At 42.8% G+C, this 8,416-nt stretch overlaps 1 protein-coding gene across 1 annotated transcript in view; it reads right to left on the reverse strand.

Moving 5' to 3' along the window:
- csf1rb (colony stimulating factor 1 receptor, b) overlaps window positions 1-8,416 on the reverse strand; it is a 30,336-nt gene that overhangs the window by 21,093 nt on the left and 827 nt on the right. The window lies entirely within an intron of this gene.

The following is an 8,416-nucleotide window of genomic DNA, read 5'->3' on the forward strand; positions in this document are numbered from 1 at the left end:
AAACTAAACTAAACCTAAGATAAACTAAACCTGAGATAAACCAAACTAAACCTGAGATAAACCAAACTAAACCTGAGATAAACTAAACCTGATAAACTAAACTTGATATAAACTCAACCAAACCTGAGATAAACCAAACTAAACCTGAGATAAATTCAACCTAAGATAAACTAAACCTGATATAAACTCAACTAAACCTGAGACAAATAATGAACTAAAATAATAATAAAAGCACTCCGATGTCCCTCCACTGGACCTACCTGATTTCCCAGAATGCCGAGCTGCTGGACCACCTGGGTCTGGTGCTTGGCGATCTCCTTCTGGATCTGGACCAGCTGTGTCAGCAGACTCAGCACATTCATCTTCCATGCATCCTCTTCTTTCTGGTTCTGGACCAGCTCCAGCAGCCTGGGGGTGGAGCTTGGCCCATTGTCACTGTTGTCTGTTTGGCCAGGAGACTGGGCAGCGCCCATTGTCATGGCAGCTGCTGGGTTGTCAGGGAGATCACCTGCAGTGAAGACGCCTGAAGTCAAAACTGCAGTTTTACACCGTAAAGCCTGTATGTTGCTGTGATTTTCAGAATAAGGTTACTCTAAGAGTTAAAGACCCACCGAGGAAGATTTTTATGCTTGTAACAAAGTCTCATATTAATGTGGATGAATCTTCGTTCTTTACACTTATTAATGTCCCCATTTTCAATTCATGAATCATTTTGGTTTTGTAAATATTTGTATTTTATTAATTTTTTGTCGACTCATCTAGAATTTCCTGTGAGAGACGGAGCGATTTACAGCAAATACGGTGCGCGTGCGCTGACGGAGCGTAGCAGAGCGGAGCTAGTTGTTTTTAGCAGTAGCAGAGCGGAGAGTTGGTTGAGAAGATGGCACACATGGAGCGCAAAAGGAAGCGAACGGAGCAAAGTCTGCAAGCAAAAAGGTTGTCAGATCAACAACGAAGCAAAAGAAAAGTCCATCTTGGACAGGCATTTCAGAGGTGGAGAGAATTCCGGGAGCAAAAAGGAATGAAAACAGATGCCGAGCTGGCTGTGCTTCTCATAGACAGGTACGTAACTTTAGCTCTTTGTAAGTTTGATACAATTCTTTTGTCTTTTGTGTGTGCTGCTTGCGATGTGTGGTTAGTAGACTATGGGATTAGTTTGACTGTGACTGGTTTAGTTGACTAACTCCTCCGGCTTTTCTGAGGCTCGCACGCTCGTTTACGACGGTTTGCGACAGTGCACGCCGAGGCTCACGGGAAATGTAGCGTTGCTTCGGTAACGCTACATTTCCGCTAAAATCTTCCTCGGTGGGTCTTTAAAGAGGACGTGTTTACAGGTGTGCTTGAAAGGCAGGTGTAGCAGCCAATTATATACTAGTAGCCCTGTTAGCAAGCGTTTAGTCACCTGACCAAAGTCAACGGGTTAGAAAAACTAAACCTGGGATAAACTAAACTAAACCTGAGATAAACTAAACTAAACCTGAGGTAAACTAAACCTGAGATAAACTATACTAACCTGAGGTAAACTAAACCTGAGGTAAACTCAACTAAACCTGAGGTAAAGTAAACCTGAGGTAAACTAAACCTGAGGTAAACTAAACCTGAGGTAAGCCTGCCAGGTGTTGCTGATACCAGTCAGGTCAAACTAAACATCATATTGTGTTGTGAAGCTTCATGTGACAGTTGGAGACTCAGTTTCACAATCAGAGCATAAAAACAGATGTGAAACTAACACAGTGTGTGTGTGTGTGTGTGTGTGGGTCTGTTATTGTGTGTATTTGTGTTGTGTTGTAGGTCTGTTGTGTGTATTTATGTTGTGTTGTAGGTCTGTTGTGTGTGTTTGTGTTGTCTTGTGTGTATTTGTGTTGTGTTGTAGGTCTGTTGTGTGTGTTTGCGTTGTGTTGTGTGTGTTTGTGTTGTGTTGTAGGTCTGTTCTGTGTATTTGTGTTGCGTTGTGTTGTAGGTCTGTTGTGTGTGTTTGTGTTGTCTTGTGTGTATTTTTGTTGTGTTTTAGGTCTGTTGTGTGTATTTGTGTTGTAGGTCTGTTGTGTGTATTTGTGTTGTGTGTGTTTGTGTTGTGTGTATTTCAGATGACATTTCATTTGTTCACTGGGTTCAGGTTCTCCATCCAAACCTACAGATGGTTCCTACCAGGCTGGTGAAACCTAAACATCACTAGAGAGAACCTGTGTTCATTGTGAAGCAGCTGAAGGGTCTCAGAAAGCAGCACACGATGCCACATTCTACAAAGATTCAAGAACCGATGAAGAACAAAGTCATGGATATCCATCAGTCTGGAGGGTTCCAAAATCACTACTGAGGCTCTGGGGCTCCAGAGAACCTCAGTGAGAGACATTAACCACAAATGGAGAAACATGAAACACTGGAGACCCTTCAGGAGTGGACCAACTACCAACATTTCTCCAAGAACATCGACATTAATCCAGGAGGTCACAGAAGAACCCAGAGGAACATCTAAAGTTCTGCAGACTTCAGTGTCCTCAGTCAAGGTCCATCTACATGGTTCCACAGTGAGGAAGACTTTGGAGAAAATGGATCCATGGAGAGTTAAAGATCAAACCTCTGCTGACCTAAAAGACAATAAAGGTTCACCTGGTGTTAACAATAAAACATCTGGATGATCTCCAAGACTTTAGGAGAACATCCTGAGAACTGATGAGTCAAAGGTAGAGCTTTCTGGAAGACATGGGTCCATCTGGATTAAAGCTGATACTGCATTCTACTAGAAGATCATGGTACCAGCAGTGGAACATGGTGGTGGTGGTGAGATGGTTGGAGGACCTGGAGGACTTGTCATGAACTCTGCTCTCTATCAGAAGAACCTCCTGGAGAACATCCACCATCAGTTCAAGACCTAAAGCTCAACACTAATGGACCCAAAGAACACCAGGAAGTTCACCTCTGAGAGGCTCTACAAGGACTAGATGAAGGTTCTGAAGACCTTCAAAGATCAGCTGATGATCTAAAACCATCTAACGTGACTGAATGAAACTGTTCTCCAGAGAAGAGTGGACCAGCACTCCTCCATGGAAGTCGAAGATGATCCCAGCTAGAACAAACATCTACCTGCTGCTGTCAAACCAGTCATCAGGTTCAGGGGTGGGGGGGTGACTTTTTCCCAGGGGGGATCGAGGTCTTCAGTAAATCTGGAATAAATCATCGTTTCAATCTGCAGTCAGTGTTCTGTGGGTTTCTCTGTCTAACAGTCAATGAACATAAACATCAGTTTGATGATCTGGAACATCTCAGAATGAAGATCAGGAAAAATAGAAGATTTCTGTTGAGGGGCAAATATTTCACCTAGTACTGCAGGTTTCTATGGTAACAGGATGCATCCAATGTGTGATGCTGTATTAGCTTCATTCAGTGGTTTTAGGAATGTTCAGATCAGCATCAGTTACCATGGAGATCTAGCTCCACAGCGTCAGTTACCATAGAGAACTCGCTCCACAGATCTAAAGTTTGAATGATGAAGAATGATTTCAAAATGAAGAATTTCACAAAAGAAAACGGCACCTGCCAAACACAAAGTCACAACAGTCAATACCGAGTATGGCCTCCATCTGCTTGGATGCAGGCAGCAATCCGTCGGCGCATGCTTTGGACCAGGCTTCTGATTGTGGGTTGGGAACAGCCCATACGCCTGGATACATCACTGTAGCTCAAAGCGGCCTCCACCATACCCAGTGCCCGGAGACGTTGTTCATGTGATAGACGCGGCACGATGCTGTTCACTGGACTAACAATGGTGGCCTTTTCTGGGCCTTTATATAGGCCTTCAAACCCATTCTCACATTGTGCAGATACTCACTGAGTATTGCTTGGTGTGTATTTGGTTCACTTTTGCAAAGTGACCAACCCATGTGCAATGAATCATGACAAAATGACAACTCATCATTATCTCAACTACCAGGGCACTAGATCATCAGTAAATCCACAATGAATCATTACAACCCCCCTACAAGTAGAATTCTGCCTACATTTCTACCTCAAAGTTTCTACTGACTGTCAGTATACTACTGAGCATGTGCACAGAGGGCCAATGAGAGGCTGACAGAGGAATCAGTGTGTATGTGCTTTTGTATTCTAATGGCTACTGTTCTCCTCTTCAGATGTAGGAGGGTTTGTATTGATCAGCTGATAGGTTTCACATGTGACTGATCGGTTTTTAAATTTGATTAGACGTTCCTTAAAGTCAGAGCAGAGAATCAGAGACTCTCCTTAGAAAGCAGAAGAAACAAGAAGTGAAACCTGAAGTTCCTCCTGGAGGATTCTGGGAAGCGTGTCTTTAGACCACAACAGGAAGTTGTGTATCAGAGTCTGTCAAATGATTATCTATCTATCTATCTATCTATCTATCTATCTATCTATCTATCTATCTATCTATCTATCTATCTATCTATCTATCTATCTATCTATCTATCTATCTATCTATCTATCTATCTCTGCCTCCACTAGTACCCCTGAGAAGTACCAGGCTTTTCTTGACTTCTTTGGGGCTAAAATGAGCAAAATATACTCCTCATTTTCCTCCTCTTCCTTTCAACCACCATCTTCCCCTAATCTTCCTCCTGCTGTCTCTAAACTCTCCTCTTTTACTCCTGCCAACCCCTCCTTAATCACTGAAATAATATCTAAGTCCAATCCATCCTCCTGTCAGCTCGATCCTGCCCCCACCCATCTCCTTAAGGCCTGTTCATCTGTCTTATGTGGCCATCTTGCCACTGTCATTAACTCCTCTCTCTCCTCTGGTCTTGTCCCCTCTGCTCTCAAAGCTGCTGCTGTCACCCCCATCCTGAAAAAACCCGAACTGGATCCATCTTCACTCACCAACTACAGACCCATCTCCAACCTTCCATTTCTCTCCAAGGTCCTGGAAAGGGTTGTTGCTGCCCAGCTTCAGTCCTTCCTGTCCACTCACTCTCTCTATGAAACCTTTCAGTCAGGTTTCCATAAGCATCACAGCACTGAGACCGCCCTCCTGCGTGTTGTGAATGATCTCCTGTCTGCAGACAATGGGTCAGTCAGTGTCCTCCCGCTCCTGGACCTGACTGCAGCCTTCAACACGGTCAACCACTCCATCCTCATCTCCCGTCTCTCCTCCATCGGTATTTCTGATTTGGCTCTTCAGTGGTTAACGTCATATCTCACCAATAGAAAACAGTTTGTCACCCTCGGTCCTCACAAATCCTCCACCTTACTGGTCACATGTGGTGTTCCCCAGGGTTCAGTTCTTGGTCCGTTACTTTTCCTCATTTACATTCTTCCCATTGGTCACATCATCCACAAACATGGCCTCAATTTTCACTGTTACGCTGACGATATCCAGCTGTATCTCAGCTCCAAATCCCCCACTGACTTCCCCCATCAAAAACTCTGTTTGTTTCTCTGATCTCAAATCCTGGCTCCATCACAACTTTCTCAGACTTAACTCTGATAAAACAGAAATCATTCTTATTGGATCCAAGTCACCCCTTAATAAATTTTCCTACTTCTCTTTCTCCATTGACACTGTCCCTCTTACACCCACTTCAGTTGTTAAAAACCTTGGCATACTTTTCGACTCCACCCTCAGTTTTCAACCTCACATAAAGCAGCTGTCTAAGACTGCCTTTTTTCACCTCCGCAATATCGCTCACCTCCGCCCTTTCCTCTCTGACACTGACGCACAAACTCTGGTTCACTCCTTCATCATGTCCCGTGTAGATTATTGTAATTCCTTGGTCTCCCAGCATCATCCCTACAGAAACTTCAGTACATCCAGAACTCAGCAGCTCGTGTCCTCACTCACACCAACCTCTCCTCTTACATCACTCCCATCCTTCGTCAACTTCACTGGCTCCCCGTTCAGTCCTGCATCATATTCAAAACTCTCCTCCTCACTTTCAAAGCTCTCCATAATCTGGCCCCTCTGTACCTCAATCAACTTCTGACCCCCTACTCACCCTCTCGCTCTCTCCGGTCCTCCAGCTCCAACCTCCTCTCCATCCCTCAAACCAAACTCTCCACCGTGTGGGGGGGGGGGCGGTCTTTCAATACTGTTGCCCCAAAGCTCTGGAACTCACTCCCCCAATCCCTCCGTGATTGTCACTCCTTCTCTACTTTCAAATCTCTGCTCAAAACTCATCTTTTCAATAATCATTTTGCCTCCTCCTCCTTGTAGTTTTGTTTTTGTTTTGTTGTTGTTCTTTGTTTATGTAAAGCGACCTTGGGTTTGTGAAAGGCGCGATATAAATTGAACATATTATTATTATTATCTATCTATCTATCTATCTATCTATCTATCTATAAGTTTGTGATGCTGCAGATAAAATGTTGTAATTCCTGTCACTGCCAGCAGGGGGAGACACACTTGAGCACAACCACCAGTCACACAGCAGCAGAGGAAGTTCCACACACTGATCCCCCCTCTCTACCTCTACCTCTTCTGTTCCTCACAACCCTCTTTCCAGTAGCAGATGTTCCCCCACATATAGAGCCGGGTTCTGCTAAAGGTTTTTTTTTTCCCTGTTAAAGTGAGTTTTTCGGCCACTGTCTCCTTAGGGCTGCTCTGGGGGTTCATATGGGTTCTGTAAAGAGTCTTGAGACAATCTGACTGTAATTAGTGCTATAGAAAGAAAATTGAATTGAACTGAATTGAATTGAACCAACCAATCAGACGGCAGCAGAGAAAGCTCCACAAACTGAACCAACAATCAACCTGAAACCTGATCAATCATGTTGTTTTTCTCACTGAACTGAAGGAATCAGATGTTCAGCTGTCCCTGAACGCATCATCTGGAGCAACAACATGTTCATAGTGAAACCTGACCTGAAGCGGACGGAGAGGACAAACATAAAAACATCTTCTCTTTGACTGTTTGAGCTTCAGCAGGAGCTTTGAGTGAAAACCAAAAGTCATCAGTCAGAAAGAGTAAAAACAAGAAGAATCTCCAGATATCCAACTGTCCCTGAACGCATCATCACTGACACATCAAAAAATGAACCAAACTGGAGTTTATAAAAATCACTTCATTCCACTAAATACACTCTTTACTCCAGACCTTTCAGCTTCACCGTCCTGACATCACTGATCCAGCTCCTATTGATGACAGTGATTGATCAGCTGCTGAAACCTGATCACATGATCCATCTGTCTGGATCTCTGAACTCTGACTGGTTCCCCGAAGCCTTCTAGGAACTAGTTCAACACCAGATAGTAATCACCAATCACATTCCTGACCAATGACTAGAACCAATCAGAGTTTAGATGAGAGGTTTACTTTCGTCCACTGATGAGGTCCTCAGACCGCTGGAGATACGAGGTCTGTTTGTTTGGAGCAGTTAGGAGGTTTCAGTGTGACGAAACGTCAGAACGCCAGGAAACACATTTTCTACCAGAAACCGCAAACACACACACACACACACACACACACACACACACACACACACACACACACACACACACACACACACACACACACGGGGTGGTGTGTGTGTTTCAGGGTCTTCCTCCCACTTCCTTGTCTCACTTCTTCTTTATTGGATGTAAAGGAGGAACTGGTTACCACGGTAACATGTTGACATCCACGCCCAGACTCTACTGGAACAGTAGTATTTATAGTAGTATTTATAGTAGTATTATAGTACTACAGTATGTGGACACCTTACAGACCGCTCTACCTGTCCAGTAAAAGTCTCTCTAATATTTCATTGGACTTTCAGCTCTGAGAACGGCTCTTATTCACCGTGGCATCGTTTCTATGAGCTTCTATCAGACTTTCTACCAACATCTTCTACTGATGATGGAGAGTCAGACAAAGTCTTCTCCAGAACATCCCAGAGGTTCTCAGTGGGGCTGAGGTCTGGACTCTGTAGGACAATCCATCTCCTGCTCCCTGATAGCTTAGAACATTTAGAACATGTTATTCAGAACATTTACAATATTTTTCTAGCATTTAGAACCTGTTATTTAGAACGTATTAATATTTACAAGATTTAGAACACGTTATTGAGAACATTTAAAACATGTTATTTAGAACATTTAGAACATTTAAAACGCATTATTTAGAACATGTTATTTAGAACATGTTATTGACAATATTTAAAAATTATTTAATAACATTTAGAACATATTATTGAGAATATTCAGAACATTTTTGTAGCATTTAGAATGTATTGTTCAGAAAATAGTATTTAGAACATTTTATAGTATTTAGAACCTGGTAATTAGAACATTTAGAACTTTTTATGAGAACATTTGAAACCTCTTATTGAGAACACTGAAAACATTTTTTGGCATTTAGAACATGTTATTTAGAACATGGTGTTGAGAACCTTTCGAACATCTTTCTAGCGTTTAGAATTTTTATTTATAACATTTAGAACCTAATTTTAGCACATTTAGAACATTTTGATC

Source organism: Acanthochromis polyacanthus, chromosome 17 (assembly GCF_021347895.1).
Source record: "Acanthochromis polyacanthus isolate Apoly-LR-REF ecotype Palm Island chromosome 17, KAUST_Apoly_ChrSc, whole genome shotgun sequence".
Taxonomy (NCBI): Eukaryota; Metazoa; Chordata; class Actinopteri; family Pomacentridae; genus Acanthochromis; species Acanthochromis polyacanthus.